The following is a 16,650-nucleotide window of genomic DNA, read 5'->3' on the forward strand; positions in this document are numbered from 1 at the left end:
CACAAGCTGCAGTTATAGATGGTAAAGCACAAGCACAAAACACAGAATAAAGACAAAATATTACTAGGAACTAAAATATATATTTTACCATTATTTTTTATTAATGGCTATAGCGCCATTAATTCGGCAGCGCTTTACAGAAATTATTGACCGCTGTCCCCATTGGGGCTCACAATGTAGATTCCCTATCCGTATGTCTGAGTGTGGAAGGAAACCGAAGAACCCGGAGAAAACCCACGCAAACATAGGGAGAACATACAAACTCCGTGCAGATGTTGTCCTTGGTGGGATTTGAACCCAGGACCCCAGCACTGGAAGGCTGCAGTGCTAACCACTGCGCCACCGTGCTGCCCAAAGACAGAAAAATATTTTATTTTAATAAATATTTTTGATACATTTGTAAAGTTGCTTCCTTTTGTTATTTATGATGCATTGAAGCAATTAAAATGTGAAGACATTTGGTAAATGTTACTATGGCTATTGACACGGAAATAAGATTGTCTGCACCAATGGGATTGTGAAACTAAACATCCTGCTTATAATACTGGTAGTCTGGAAGGGAAACGTGGTAAAACAAAACATGGCAAATTTGATAAAAAGTGCAAGTTTTTAAATACATTTGGCACATCCTGAACTATCATAAAGACAGAAAACCAAAATTGTATGATGATGACTGCTATGTACAGGCGCAGATTAAATTACTCTAAAGTTTCACCCATTTGCTGACTATCCTGAGAAACAAAAAGTTGCACTTTTTAGTGCCGAGATGATATGCTCTATACTTTGCAACTTTTTTAAATGAAAAAATGTCACAAATTGAATGAGAAGTTCCTCTGTGCCTCTATCTGAGTCTTAACGTTTTGAGTAATCAGCAAAAAAGCCTTCTACAGCTAGGACCCATGAGATCTACAGGTCCCATTCCTGGCATCCGTGATACAAAAAACAAGGAAAAAAAAACAATTCAACATATGAATATATATATATATATATATATATATATATATATATATATATATATATATATATATATATATATATATATATATATATATATATATATATATATATATACATACAGTGGGGCAAAAAAGTATTTAGTCAGTCAGCAATAGTGCAAGTTCCGCCACTTAAAAAGATGAGAGGCGTCTGTAATTTACATCATAGGTAGACCTCAACTATGGGAGACAAACTGAGAAAAAAAAATCCAGAAAATCACATTGTCTGTTTTTTTAACATTTTATTTGCATATTATGGTGGAAAATAAGTATTTGGTCAGAAACAAAATTTCATCTCAATACTTTGTAATATATCCTTTGTTGGCAATGACAGAGGTCACACGTTTTCTGTAAGTCTTCACAAGGTTGCCACACACTGTTGTTGGCATGTTGGCCCATTCCTCCATGCAGATCTCCTCTAGAGCAGTGATGTTTTTGGCTTTTCGCTTGGCAACACGGACTTTCAACTCCCTCCAAAGGTTTTCTATAGGGTTGAGATCTGGAGACTGGCTAGGCCACTCCAGGACCTTGAAATGCTTCTTACGAAGCCACTCCTTCGTTGCCCTGGCGGTGTGCTTTGGATCATTGTCATGTTGAAAGACCCAGCCACGTTTCATCTTCAATGCCCTTGCTGATGGAAGGAGGTTTGCACTCAAAATCTCACGATACATGGCCCCATTCATTCTTTCATGTACCCGGATCAGTCGTCCTGGCCCCTTTGCAGAGAAACAGCCCCAAAGCATGATGTTTCCACTACCATGCTTTACAGTAGGTATGGTGTTTGATGGATGCAACTCAGTATTCTTTTTCCTCCAAACACGACAAGTTGTGTTTCTACCAAACAGTTCCAGTTTGGTTTCATCAGACCATAGGACATTCTCCCAAAACTCCTCTGGATCATCCAAATGCTCTCTAGCAAACTTCAGACGGGCCCAGACATGTACTGGTTTAAGCAGTGGGACACGTCTGGCACTGCAGGATCTGAGTCCATGGTGGCGTAGTGTGTTACTTATGGTAGGCCTTGTTACACTGGTCCCAGCTCTCTGCAGTTCATTCACTAGGTCCCCCCGCGTGGTTCTGGGATTTTTGCTCACCGTTCTTCTGATCATTCTGACCTCACAGGGTGGGATTTTGCGTGGAGCCCCAGATCAAGGGAGATTATCAGTGGTCTTGTATGTCTTCCATTTTCTAATTATTGCTCCCACTGTTGATTTCTTCACTCCAAGCTGGTTGGCTATTGCAGATTCAGTCTTCCCAGCCTGGTGCAGGGCTACAATTTTGTTTCCGGTGTCCTTTGACAGCTCTTTGGTCTTCACCATAGTGGAGTTTGGAGTCAGACTGTTTGAGGGTGTGCACAGGTGTCTTTTTATACTGATAACAAGTTTAAACAGGTGCCATTACTACAGGTAATGAGTGGAGGAAAGAGGAGACTCTTATAGAAGAAGTTACAGGTCTGTGAGAGCCAGAAATCTTGATTGTTTGTTTCTGACCAAATACTTATTTTCCACCATAATATACAAATAAAATGTTAAAAAAACAGACAATGTGATTTTCTGGATTTTTTTTTCTCAGTTTGTCTCCCATAGTTGAGGTCTACCTATGATGTAAATTACAGACGCCTCTCGTCTTTTTAAGTGGTGAAACTTGCACTATTGCTGACTGACTAAATACTTTTTTGCCCCACTGTATATATATATATATATATATATATATATATATATATATATATATATATATATATCATGAATTACCCCTAAAAATTAACATTTATTGGATATACTCTAAAAAAAAAAACCCCTTCCTTAAAGGCCTGAAAAGGGAAATCTAATCCACAACCACTGATTGGAAAACAATCAGTACTGATAAATCTCTCTTCTCTAACTCCAGCACCTACCTATTAGCGGAGGCTGGCACCCTATATGGCCGGGATCACACATGCGAGAAACACGTCCGTGCCAGAACGGTACTGTGCACTTATCTTTGTCACCTCACTATTACCTTTGGGTTGCCTAGGTAAAGGAGGGAGAGCCGCCGAGGAGCGGGGCGCCAATCTCATTCTTAGGCCAGGATCACACATGCAAGAAACACGTCCATGTCTTGCATGTGAAATCCAAGCTCTGGTGTCGGCACTGTGGAGCGGAGCGTGCGGCCGCATAGGAACACATGGAGCTGCACGCTCCGCTCTGGAGTGCCGGCGCCAGAGCTTGGATTTCACATGCGAGACACGGACGTGTTTCTCGCATGTGTGATCCTGGCCTAAGAATGAGAATGGCGCCCCGCTCCTCGGCGGCTCTCCCTCCTTTACCTAGGCAACCCAAAGGTAATAGTGAAGTGACAAAGATAAGTGCACAGTACCGTTCTGGCATAAAATATACCAGCAAAATATTAGTATCATAAATAAAGTGACAATGTGCAAGATAGAAAAGTGACTATATGCAAAAACAAAAAACTGAATTGTTTTGGTACTCCGATAACCTCTGGCAATGACTAACCGCTACATCACTAATTGATACCCGAGCCCTCACACCTGGCTGCCCTGCGTATCATATGGAGTTATCGCTATATTAGCCTCCTGAGGAACCTTGATATGGGGAAACGCTTTGAAGATTTACCAAAATGACAACAAAGGATTTTATTAAGCTAAGTACGCTCGGCATATTGACCACAGCATTTTTGGCTCGCTACCTGTTTGAAACATTATTTATTATATTATATTTCTCCCCTCCCCTGTTTTACTATGACTGGTCTTAGGTTGTGGTCAGGGATAATAAGGGAGAGTCATCGAGGAGCGGGGGCGCCATAGTCGTCATCACATAGTGTGACAACCTCTGCAGGACAGGCGCCCACATGAGAGGTGAGAATGTTATTTTTCTTTTACAAGGAAGACTACTTTATAAAGAGGTTGTCGAGTTAGGTGACCACCCTATAAATCTGAAAGTCATCGTGAATATAAATGGCTTTGTCTGAATGTAAGATTGCTATCGACTATAATGATTTTTGTGAGGACCTATAACCAGGTCAAAAGTTGAATAGTTTCAGCTTTTATTTTATTCCTGCTGCTCCCTCAGGGGTTAGTATTTTGTTTGTTTTTTTAATCCACCATATGGTTTCAGAGATATGTTCCTTTTTTATTCTTGTTAATTTTCAAGGCCTTTACCAAGGGGGCATTGCTCACAGAGTAAAAATGCAGGGCAGCCTAAAGACTCGCCCCCAATAATCCTGTAGGAAACGCTTTCTTGTTAAAGACTGTCAAAATTAGCACAAAATAATAAGGCTCAAATTTCTGGAACCGTATGGTGGGTAAAAACAAAACAAAAAAAACCTAAATACTCAAGGGGAACAATGGGAAGTCTATGAGTGGAGTAACAGTTATGGTGAGGTGCACGGAGGCGCATGGCAGTGTCAAGATGCTGCATGCACCTTTTAACCCCTTTCTGCCATTAGACGTACTATTCCGTCCATGTGGGGTGGGCTTTACTTCCCAAGGACGGAATAGTACGTCATAGGCGATCGGCCGCGCTCACGGGGGGAGCGCGGCCGATCGCGGCTGGGTGTCAGCTGCTTATCGCAGCTGACATCCGGCACTATGTGCCAGGAGTGGTCACGGACCGCCCCCGGCACATTAACCCCCGGCACACCGCAATCAAACATGATCGCGATGTGCCGGCGGTGCAGGGAAGCATCGCGCAGGGAGGGGGCTCCCTGCGGGCTTCCCTGAGACCCCCGGAGCAACGCGATGTGATCGCGTTGCTCCGGGGGTCTCTTACCTCCTCCCTGCAGCAAGTCCCGGATCTAAGATGGCCGCGGATCCGGGTCCTGCAGGGAGGGAGGTGGCTTGCCAAGTGCCTGCTCAGAGGGGGGACAATACATATCGGTGATCTGCCAGTTTGCACAGCACTCTGACAGATCACCGATCTGCAGCGCTTGACAGATCGGTGATCTGTCAGAGTGCTGTGCAAACTGGCAGATCACCGATATGTATTGTCCCCCCCTGGGACAAAGTAAAAAAAAAATTTTTTACAAGTGTGTAAAAAAAAAAAAAAAATCCTAAATAATGAAAAAAAATATATACCGTATATTATTCCCATAAATACATTTCTTTATCTAAATAAAAAAAAAAAAAACAATAAAAGTACATATATTTAGTATCGCCACGTCCGTAACGACCCGACCTATAAAACTGGCCCACTAGTTAACCCCTTCAGTAAACACCGTAAGAAAAAAAAAAAAACCAGGCAAAAAACAACGCTTTATTATCATACCGCCGAACAAAAAGTGGAATAACACGCGATCAAAAAGACAGATATAAATAACCATGGTACCGCTGAAAGCGTCATCTTGTCCCGCAAAAAACGAGCCACCATACAGCAACATCAGCAAAAAAATAAAAAAGTTATAGTCCTCAGAATAAAGCAATGCAAAAATAATTATTTTTTCTATAAAATAGTTTTTATCGTATAAAAGCGCCAAAACATAAAAAAAATGATATAAATGAGGTATCTCTGTAATCGTACTGGCCCGAAGAATAAAACTGCTTTATCCATTTTACCAAACGTGGAACGATATAAACGCCTCCCCCAAAAGAAATTCATGAATAGCTGGTTTTTGCTAATCCTGCCTCACAAAAATCGGAATAAAAAGCGAAAAAAAATTGTCACGTGCCCGAAATTGTTACCAATAAAAACGTCAACTCGTCCCGCAAAAAACAAGACCTCACATGACTCTGTGGACTCAAATATGGAAAAATTATAGCTCTCAAAATGTGGTAATGCAAAAAATATATTTTTTGCAATAAAAAGCGTCTTTCAGTGAGTGACGGCTGCCAATCATAAAAATCCGCTAAAAAACCCGCTATAAAAGTAAATCAAACCCCCCTTCATTACCCCCTTAGTTAGGGAAAAATAAAAAAAATTTAAAAAATGTATTTATTTCCATTTTCCCATTAGGGTTAGGGCTAGGGTTAGGGTTAGGTTTAGGGCTAGGGTTAGGGCTAGGGTTAGGACTAGGGCTAGGGTTATGGTTAGGGCTAGGGTTAGGGTTAAGGCTACAGTTAGGGTAAAGGCTACAGTTAGGGTAAAGGCTACAGTTAGGGTTAAGGCTACAGTTAGGGTTAAGGCTACAGTTAGGGATGGGGCTAAAGTTAGGGTTAGGGTTTGGATTACATTTGCGGTTGGGAATAGGGTTGGGATTAGGGTTAGGGGTGTGTCTGGGTTAGAGGTGTGGTGTTGTGAATTCTGTTGTTGAACTCCCTCCTGTGGTCGTGAATGGTACTTCAGCGAGTTCTGTCTATGGGCTCCCTCTGGTGGCTGTGAGTGGAGCTGCTGCTTCTGAGGTTCCTTACACAGGTGACGTGGTTTATCCTTTGGTTGGCTTCTCTATTTAACTCCACTGAGATCGTTTCTCCATGCCAGCTGTCAATGTTTTAGCATTGGTTCAGTTCGCTCCTGGATCTGCCTGGTGACCTGTCTTCTCCTGCAGAAGCTAAGTTCCTTATTGTTATTTTTGCTCATTGTTTCTTTGTCCAGCTGGTTATCCTGATTTTGTCTTGCTAGCTGGAAGCTCTGGGATGCAGAGTGGCACCCCGCACCGTGAGTCGGTGCGGAGGAACCTTTTGCACACTCTGCGTGGTCTTTTGTAGGTTTTTGTGCTGACCGCAAAGATTCCTTTCCTATCCTCTGTCTATTTAGTAAGTCTGGCCTCCCTTTGCTGAAACCTATTTCATTTCTGCGTTTGTGACTTTCATCTTTACTCACAGTCATTATATGTGGGGGGCTGCCTATTCCTTTGGGGAATTTCTTTGAGGCAAGGTAGGCTTTATTTTCTATCTCTAGGGCTAGCTAGCTCTGAGGCTGTGACGAGGCACCTAGGGAGCGTCAGGAGCGCTCCACGGCTATTTTTAGTGTGTGCGGTAGGATTAGGGCTTGCGGTCAGCAGAGCTCCCACATCCCAGAGTTCGTCCTGTATGAGTTTAACTATCAGGTCGGGTGCTCCTAACAACCAGGTCATAACAGTGTGGTTAGGGTTACCGTTGGAATTAGGGTTAGGGGTGTGTTTGGATTACGGTTTCAGTTATAATTGGGGGGTTTCCACTGTTTAGACACATCAGGGGCTCTCCAAACGCGACATGGCGTCTGATCTCAATTCCAGCCAATTCTGCGTTGAAAAAGTAAAACAGTGCTCCTTCCCTTCCGAGCTCTCCCGTGTGCCCAAACAGGAGTTTACCCCAACATATGGGGTATCAGCATACTCAGGACAAATTGGACAACAACTTTTGGGGTCCAATTTCTCCTGTTACCCTTGGGAAAATACAAAACTGGGGGCTAAAAAATAAGTTTTGTGGGAAAAAAAAGATTTTTTAACTTTCACGGCTCTGCGTTATAAACTGTAGTGAAACACTTGGGGGCTCAAAGTTCTCACAACACATCTAGATAAGTATGTGGGGGGGTCTAGTTTCCAATATGTGGTCACTTGTGGGGGGTTTCTACTGTTTAGGTACATTAGGGGCTCTGCAAACGCAATGTGACGCCTGCAGACCATTCCATCTAAGTCTGCATTCCAAATGGCGCTCCTTCCCTTCCGAGCCCTCCCATGCGCCCAAACGGTGGTTCCCCCCACATATGGGGCATCAGCGCACTCAGGACAAATTGGACAACAAATTTTGGGGTCCAATTTCTCCTGTTACCCTCGAGAAAATACAAAACTGGGGGCTAAAAAATAATTTTGGAGGGAATTTTTTTTTTCACGGCTCTGCGTTAGAAACTGTAGTGAAACACTTGGGGGCTCAAAGTTCTCAAACACATCTAGATAAGTTCCTTTGGGGGTCTAGTTTCCAATATGGGGTCACTTGTGGGGGGTTTCTACTGTTTAGGTACATTAGGGGCTCTGCAAACGCAATGTGACGCCTGCAGACCATTCCATCTAAGTCTGTATTTCAAATGGCGCTCCTTCCCTTCCGAGCCTTCCCATGCGCCCAAACGGTGGTTCCCCCCCACATATGGGGTATCAGCGCACTCAAGACAAATTGCACAACAAATTTTGGGGTCCAATTTCTCCTGTTACCCTTGGGAAAATACAAAACTGGGGGCTAAAAAATAATATTTGTGGGAAAAAATTTGTTTTATTTTTACGGCTCTGCATTATAAACTTCTGTGAAGCTCTTGGTGGGTCAAAGTGCTCACCACACATCTAGATAAGTTCCTTGGGGGTCTACTTTCCAAAATGGTGTCACTTGTGGGGGGTTTCAATATTTAGGCACATCAGTGGCTCTCCAAACGCAACATGGCGTCTCATCTCAATTCCTGTGAATTTTGCATTGAAAAGTCAAACGGCGCTCCTTCCCTTTCGAGCTCTCCCATGCGCCCAAACAGTGGTTTACCCCCACATATGGGGTATCAGCGTACTCAGGACAATATGTACAACAACTTTTTGGTTCCAATTTCTACTCTTACCATTGGGAAAATAAAAAATTGGGGGCGAAAAGATCATTTTATTTTCACAAACATTATTTTTTATTTTTACGGTTCTGCATTATAAACTTCTGTGAAGCACTTGGTGGGTCAAAGTGCTCACCACACCTCTAGATAAGTTCCTTAGGGGGTCTACTTTCCAAAATGGTGTCACTTGTGGGGGGTTTCAATGTTTAGGCACATCAGTGGCTCTCCAAACGCAACATTGCGTCCCATCTCAATTCCAGTCAATTTTGCATTTAAAAGTCAAATGGTGCTCCTTCGCTTCCAAGCTCTGTCATGCGCCCAAACAGTGGTTTACCTCCACTTATGGGGTATCGGCGTACTCAGGACAAATTGTACAACAAGGTTTGGGGTCCATTTTCTCCTGTAACTCTTGGCAAAATAAAACAAATTGGAGCTGAAGTAAATTTTTTGTGAAAAAAAGTTAAATGTTCATTTTTATTTAAACATTCAAAAAATTCCTGTGAAACACCTGAAGGGTTAATAAACTTCTTGAATGTGGTTTTGAGAACCTTGAGGGGTACAGCTTTTAGAATGGTGTCACACTTGGGTATTTTCTATCATATAGACCCCTCAAAATGACTTCAAATGAGATGTGGTCCCTAAAATAAAATGGTGTTGTAAAAATGAGAAATTGCTGGTCAACTTTTAACCCTTATAACTCCCTAACAAAAAAAATTTTGGTTCCAAAATTGTGCTGATGTAAAGTAGACATGTGGAAAATGTTACTTATTAAGTATTTTGTGTGACATATCTCTGTGATTTAATTGCATAAAAATTCAAAGTTGGAAAATTGCGAAATTTTCAAAATTTTCGCCATGTTTCCAATTTTTTCACAAACGCAGGTAATATCAAAGAAATTTTACCACTATCATGAAGTACAATATTTCACGAGAAAACAATGTCAGAATCACCGGGATCCGTTGAAGCGTTCCAGAGTTATAACCTCATAAAGGGACAGTGGTCAGAATTGTAAAAATTGGCCCGGTCCATAACGTGCAAACCACCCTTGGGGGTAAAGGGGTTAATAAATTAGGCACATCATATTCCTTTTCATAACTCGTTAAGATTGGCCTATGAAATACCAGTCTTAACAGATCCATCTCTACATGTTTAGATTTCTCCATGTTCCCAAAATGTAAATTGCAAAACTTACAAAATGAAAAAACTAATAAACACATTTGGTATCTCCGCATGCAGAATTGTCTGAACGAGTAAAGTATCAAAATATTTATGCCATGTGGTACATGCTGAAATGTGTAAAGAAAAAGTTGTAATGGGCAGAATCACAGTTTTTTGAAACCTGTCATCACTAGTGATGAGCGAGTGTACTCGTTGCTCGGGGTTTCCAGAGCACGCTCGGGTGACCTCCGAGTATTTATGACTGCTCGGAGATTTAGTTTTCAATGTTTTAAAGCTACTAGCCAGGCTGAGTATATGTGGGGGTTATCTGGTTGCTAGGGAATCCCCACATGTAATCAAGCTGGCTAGTAGCTGTAAATCATTCAGCCGGAAAACTAAATCTCCGAGCAGTCATAAATACTCGGAGGTCACCCGAGCGTGCTCTGGAAGCCCCGAGCAACGAGTACACTCGCTCATCACTAGTCAGCACATTTTTATATATGGAAATAGTGGTATAACTGTGTAGACCACCCCCCCACACACACACACACACAAAAAAGATAACATTTTAATTTATTAGAAAATCAAGCATAGAAAACTTATGTAAATCAGGCTGGAGGTGCACTGGTGCTGTGTAACAATGCAGTGCCAACCTGTTTTGCATATGTCTCATAAGATAGATTTCTCATGACTGGCACATTGGATTTCTACTAGTGATGAGTGAGTATACTCGTTGCTCAGGTTTTCCAGAGCACGCTTGGGTGGTCTCGGAGTATTTGTAAGAGCTCGGAAATTTAATTTTCCTTGCCGCAGTTGCATGATTTACAGCTATTAGCCAGCGTGATTACATGTGGGGATTCCCTAGCAACCAGGCAACCCCCACATGTACTCAGGCCAGCTAGCAGCTGTAAATCATTCAGCTGCGTCAACAAAAACTAAATCTCCGAGCAGTCACAAATACTCGGAGACCACCCAAGCGTGCTCGGGAAAACCTGAGCAACGAGTATACTTGCTCATCACTAATCTCTACTATAAAAAAACCCAAAAACAATGTATTGGGGTATAGGTGTCATTATAGCTCAGTGTCAGAACAGGGCCAACTAGAAACCAACTCCAGGGCCCCACTTTTCATACATAGTGATTCAAGTACATTGTGCCAAGTACTGCACATGTGGCCAACACTTGCACAGGGGCCCACCGGAGGATTCTCCTGTTCTCTTGTGGGCCAGTCCAGGCCTGCATACAGCTATTTCTATATGGTTAAACATACTGACATATTCCCTATGTGTGTCAAGCTCCCCTGGAATTCAGAGATACTGTAAAAGCATTACGGCAGGGGTACTATAGGGGTACTCTAGAAGCATTGCTCCTGAGGCAGAAGATCTCTGTAGACACACAGCCCGGCAGAGTGTGCGACTATTTAAAATGAAAGAACCACTTGTATGCCATGGCAGAGATATATCCGACATCCCGAAAATGGCTCTGAAAAATTGAGCAGCCTGCTTGGCACACAAAGCTGTGCAACTAGAAAGTTAGTGAATGCCCTGTAATATGTCATAGTTAAAAAGAAATCACAGCCGACAGACATAAATAATAAATCACATCCACAGAAGTCCCCAAGAGGAGAGAAGAATGAGACAAGGTGTACTGACTTGTATAAAATTGGAATATTTCATATTAATGAAGTTGGTGTCAAAACTTCTGATTTCAAGATTTGAAAAACTTCACTTGTTTCTAAGCGTTCAAAGAATTTTCTTAAACATTCTCCCAAACTTGACTCCGCATGATCGGCCTTGTCCCATAATGCGTACCCCCATATCTCTATCGCATGGTAAGGCTCTAATATCTCCAAACTGGGCATTAATGCGACACCCCTGCAAGTGCTGACTCCGTAGAACATTTGTGATGCAGTCAGTGCTCAATGATGTCAGTCTGTGCTAACAGGATCCGGGCCATACTGACGATACAAGGTCAAGGTTACACCCGACACACTGAACCTGTGGGGAGCTATGATGCTGGCTCCATTTTGTATCTACCCAGTGTAAAAAAATCACAATGATTGTACATCTACGACCAAATATATTATTAAGTGTAGTGGGACAAGGTTTATTACATGTGCATTATGCTTCAACCTTATAACTTTGTGTATTACATCAGTGCTGTGACATCATTACATTATTATCTGTGACATCATTATGTTTATTATCCCAGCTCTGTACTGCTATATTTGTTCTGTGTCATTCTTTTGCACATGTATCGCATACTGTGATATCACCGTGTGCAGAAATCCTTATGATATTAAATATGAACTACACTGTTTATTATCCATATACTGTGGCATGTGTTTGTTATTTCTCTTTTGTGGCATCATTGTCTACTATCACTTTAAAATACTTCACTGTGAATGACCTCTGTGCATTATCTACTGTGACATCACTGTGTGCTTTATCCCTGTACTGTGACATTACTGTGTGCTTCATCTCTGTACTGTGACATCACTGTGTGCTTCATCTCTGTACTGTGACATCACTGTGTGCTTCATCTCTGTACTGTGACATCACTGTGTTTATCATTCTTGTACTGTGACATCGCTGTGTTTATTATTTCTGTACTGTGACATCAATGTGAGCTTCATCCCTGCACTGTGACATCACTGTGTTTATCATTCTTGTACTGTGACATCGCTGTGTTTACTATCACTGTACTGTGACATCACTGTGTTTATCATTCCTGTACTGTGACATCACTGTGTTTATTATCCCTGTACTGTGACATCACTGCGTTTATTATCCCTGTACTGTGACATCACTGTGTTTATTATCTCTGTACTGTGACATCTATGTGTTTATTATCCCTGCACTGTGACATCTCTGTGTTTATTATCCCTGCACTGTGACATCACTGTGTTTATTATTCCTGCACTGTGACATCACTGTGTTTATTATCCCTGCACTGTGACATCACTGTGTTTATTATCCCTGTACTGTGACATCACTGTGTTTATTATCCCTGTACTGTGACATCAATGTGTTTGTCATCCCAGTACTGTGACATCACTGTGTTTACTATCACTCTTACTGTGACATCACTGTGTTTATTATCTCTGTACTGAGACATCACTGTGTTTATTATCCCTGTACTGTGACATCACTGTGTATATTATCCCTGTACTGTGACATCACTGTGTTAATCATCCCTGTACTGTGACATCACTGTGTTTATTATCCCTGTACTGTGACATCACTGTGTTTACTATCTCTGTACTGTGACATCACTGTGTTTATTATCCCTGTACTGTGACATCACTGTGTTTACTATCTCTGTACTGTGACATCACTGTGTGTATTATCCCTGTACTGTGACATCACTGTGTGTATTATCTCTGTACTGTGACATCACTGTGTTTATTATCTCTGTACTGTGACATCACTGTGTTTACTATCCCTGTACTGTGACATCACTGTGTTTATTATCCCTGTACTGTGACATCACTGTGTTTATTATCCCTGTACTGTGACATCACTGTGTTTATTATCTCTGTACTGTGACATCACTGTGTTTATTATCCCTGTACTGTGACATCACTGTGTTTATTATCTCTGTACTGTGACATCACTGTGTTTATTATCCCTGTACTGTGACATCACTGTGTTTACTATCCCTGTACTGTGACATCACTGTGTTTATTATCTCTGTACTGTGACATCACTGTGTTTATTATCCCTGTACTGTGACATCACTGTGTTTATTATCTCTGTACTGTGACATCACTGTGTTTATTATCCCTGTACTGTGACATCACTGTGTTTATTATCTCTGTACTGTGACATCACTGTGTTTATTATCTCTGTACTGTGACATCACTGTGTTTACTATCCTTGTACTGTGACATCACTGTGCTTATCATTCCTGTACTGTGACATCACTGTGTTTATTATCCCTGCACTGTGACATCACTGTGTATATTATCCCTGTACTGTGACATCACTGTGTTTATTATCCCTGTACTGTGACATCACTGTGTTTATTATCTCTGTACTGTGACATCACTGTGTTTATTATCCCTGTACTGTGACATCACTGTGTTTATTATCCCTGTACTGTGACATCACTGTGTTTATTATCCCTGTACTGTGACATCACTGTGTTTATTATCTCTGTACTGTGACATCACTGTGTTTATTATCCCTGTACTGTGACATCACTGTGTATATCATCCCTGTACTGTGACATTATTATCCCTGTACTGTGACATCACTGTGTTTATTATCTCTGTACTGTGACATCACTGTGTTTACTATCCCTGCACTGTGACATCACTGTGTTTATTATCTCTGTACTGTGACATCAATGTGTTTATTATCCTTGTACTGTGACATCACTGTGTATATCATCCCTGTACTGTGACATCACTGTGTTTATTATCCCTGTACTGTGACATCACTGTGTATATCATCCCTGTACTGTGACATCACTGTGTTTACCATCCCACTACTGTGGAATCATTGTGTTTATCCCAGTTTATTGTCCCCATAATGTGACATCATTGTCTTTATTATACTTGTACTTTGACATCATTGTCTGTACCATCTCTAAACTGTGATATCACTGTAACTATTATTTTTTTTTGCACTCCAATTAGGGTGCATTTATTTTTCCACCTTTCCTCTTAAGCTATTATGTTGTCCAGCAGAGAGGTGCGTGAGGGCGGAGGAACCATTCTCCGTCTGCTGTGTCCTGGCTGTTTTCCCTGCAGATTCAGCCTGCTTTGCCTGTGACAGTGCATGAGTCACATAGGCAGGCTACCCTTACCAAAAAGAAGGGGAAGCAGGAGCAGTGAATACCACTGCACTGTTTAAGTGTCATTGTTGTAAGGTCACTCATCAGGGACACTGTGGATCTCAAGGTGAGAAGTAGAGGAATGTGAGGAGGCTAGATAACCCGTCAAAGCTTTTTTTTTTATTTATAAAAAACATATGTGCTATTGACACTAGCAATAGGGTGGACGAGATGGTGGAGGGGAAAATAGTCACTGCATAGCATATGCTTATACATGTCTGTTCCTGGAGTTGGGGGGGGAGGCATTATTTTACTGCAAAGGGGTGTTGTGTGAATGAATCATATTGATAGGAGTATAATCACATGCACCCATTGTTGAAAATTGTGCCTCCTTGAAGTATAATCACATACACCCCTTAAAGTCACCTTGAATATAATTATATAAACCCCTTGTAATAAAATGACATCTCCTCCTTCCCTTAAAGGGGTTGTTCCCTTTCAGCAAATGTCTGGCCCTGGCTGAAGTTTATTAGAAAAAAACAAACCACATGGAATCATTTATAGGGACACCTTTATAAGATTATCTCGGGTCAGGCCTTTTTTTTTAAGACATCCATTGTGGACCTTATTTTATTCTAAGATCTATTAATAAAATGTACTTTGTTCGTGGGACAACAATGATCAGCATTATCAGTAGGGATGAGCGGACCTCATGAAAGTTCGGGTTCAGCGGAACTTTACTCCAAAGTTCCGTTCAGGTACCAGAACTTGTCCTGAACTTAAACCCGGACCCTAACACCATGTATAAGTCAATGGGGACCCGAAATTTTGTGCTGTAAAATGGCTGCAAAATGGTCGAAGTAAGGGCTAGAGGGCTGCAAAAGGAAGCAAAATCGGGATAAGAACATAACAATTGCCCTGAAAATAAATGTGGATAGGGAAATTGTTTAAAATAACACAGAATAAAAATAATTATCTTGAACCAGGAGGCAGAGATCCAAATGGAGGCGCAGGGCCTTGCGTGTGTAGGACATGGGGTCCCCACTAATTAAATTAACCATCCAAGGAAAAGCAGACAGCTGTGAGCTGGTCTTATTATGCTGAGAAAGAGCCAATATCCATGGACCTTCCCAGTCGATTAATATTAGCCCCCAGCTGTCTGCTTTGCCTTTGCTGGTTGATAAAAATGGGGAGACCTAAAAAAAAATAACCAGCTAAGGCAAAGCAGATAGCTTTGGGCTGATATTAATAGGCTGAGAAGGTCCATGGATATTGGCCCCTTCACAGCCCAATAAGACCAGCCCTCAGCCATTAGATGTGCAAATTCTGAGATTAGCCTCGACTCTTGCCGATTGCCCTGGTGCAGTTACAATCGGGGTAATAGTTTTTGGGGTTGATGTCAGCTGTGTAATGTCAGCTGGCATCAAGCCCTGGGGCTAATAATGGAGAGGCATCTACCAGACACCCCCATTATTAACCCTGTATTTAAAAATAAAAAGAAACACAGAAGAAAAAAAAGTTGATTTGAATAAAGACTCCTACACATTCCCTGGTTTACCCATTTATTATTAAAAAGGAATCACCAGCAGTTCTGATGTAATCCATTACAGGTTCACACAATATCCAGTGATTTGTAGAATGTGAGCCTTCGCGGGCAGGGTCCTCTCTCCTCCTGTACCAGTTATGACTTGTATTGTTTAAGATTATTGTACTTGTTTTTATTATGTATACCCCTCCTCACATGTAAAGCGCCATGGAATAAATGGCGCTATAACAATAAATAATAATAATAATTCTCTCAAGCAACCTATGAAGCGTCATTCTGAGAACGACGCTCCATAGGTACTCACGGTCATGTCTGATGAGCGGTAATGTCATTACTAGTGAGTAACATCATCGACAATAATACACGACCATGAGTGACCTATGCAGCCTCATTCTTGAGGATGGCAAGGTCAATGGATATTGGCCCTTTCCCGGCATAATAAGACTAGCTCACAGCTGTCTGCTTTCCCTTGGCTGGTTATTAAAGATACGGGGAACCCTACATCATTTTTTTTATTTATTTCTTTTACACTCTTCCTCACTTGAGCTGTTCCTACGCTAGTCAGCCACCCGTGATCCGGCAGTTATACAGGCTGGGTCAGCCTTTCAACAAGCTTTATAAAGCATCCGAATTCCAAACAGTAACACGGACTTCTCACGGACTTTTGGGAGCAGTCCGTGATCAGGGTTCAGCACCTGACACTAGGTGTATAGTATGATCCTCAAACTTTACAGTTCAG

General features: G+C 41.6%; 1 protein-coding gene across 34 annotated transcripts in view; it reads right to left on the reverse strand.

Annotated features, from left to right (window-relative positions):
• ANK3 (ankyrin 3) overlaps positions 1 to 16,650 on the reverse strand; it is an 853,965-nt gene that overhangs the window by 216,521 nt on the left and 620,794 nt on the right. The window lies entirely within an intron of this gene.

This window comes from Ranitomeya imitator, chromosome 2 (genome assembly GCF_032444005.1).
Source record: "Ranitomeya imitator isolate aRanImi1 chromosome 2, aRanImi1.pri, whole genome shotgun sequence".
Taxonomy (NCBI): Eukaryota; Metazoa; Chordata; class Amphibia; order Anura; family Dendrobatidae; genus Ranitomeya; species Ranitomeya imitator.